Raw genomic sequence first — 924 nt, forward strand, 5'->3', positions numbered from 1 at the left:
GAGCACCTTTTGTCATTTCACGGAACACTTACTTCCCCTGTCCACGTCACACTGTGGGAGGTGCTAAGAACAACATGCCAGGCGGGTCCGGGTGTGGCCCAGCCATGCAGTCCTGATGCTTCCCTGCCCTTCCCAGAGCCTCGGCCTTCCACCCACCCTGCCAGGCCTGGCTGTTGGCTACCTTGGGTGTTGCTGTCACATTGTTGCTGGGACTCAGGATCCTCGCCTCTGCTGGCCTTCTGAGACCAAGCTTAGCTGTCCCCATGGCCGGGCCCTTCACTGCTCAAACATGAGAGTAGAGTGTGGCCAGCGGCAGGAGCCTCTTCCCCTGCCTCAAGGGACACAGCTCCATGGCTCAGTGGAAGGCTCATGATGTGCCCCGGTGGCATCGTTCTCTCTGGGGTATCCAGCCCTCTAAACCAGTACAAAGCACCTTATTTATTTATTTTTTGAGACAGGGTCTCACTCTGTCTCCCAGGCTGAAGTGCAATGGCGTGATCAGGAGCAGGTGAAACCATCTACAGCCATAGATGGCAGGACAGGGCTTACCTCTGTAGCTGGGGATTGGCTGCCTGGAAGCACAAAGGCATTCTCTGTGGTGATGCAAATGTTCTTTAATTTGGTCCGAGTCGTGGTTGCATGTGCGGATAGGCAGGTAAAAAAATCAGGTTGCAGTGACCTGAGATTGCACCACTGCACTCCAGCCTGGGTGACAGAGCGAGACTCTGTTCAAAAAAAAGAAAGAAAGAAAGAAAGGAAGAAAGAAGAAAGAAAGAGACAGAGAAAGAAAGAAAGACAGAGAGAGAAAGAAAAAAGAAAGAAAGGAAGGAAGGAAGAAAGAAAAGAAAGAAAGAAAGAGAAGGAAAGAGAGAGAGACAAAGGAAGAAAGAAAGGAAGAAAGGAAGGAAGAAAGAAAGAAAGAAA

The sequence above is a fragment of the Hylobates moloch genome, unplaced genomic scaffold, assembly GCF_009828535.3.
Source record: "Hylobates moloch isolate HMO894 unplaced genomic scaffold, HMol_V3 SCAFFOLD_7, whole genome shotgun sequence".
Lineage (NCBI taxonomy): Eukaryota > Metazoa > Chordata > Mammalia > Primates > Hylobatidae > Hylobates > Hylobates moloch.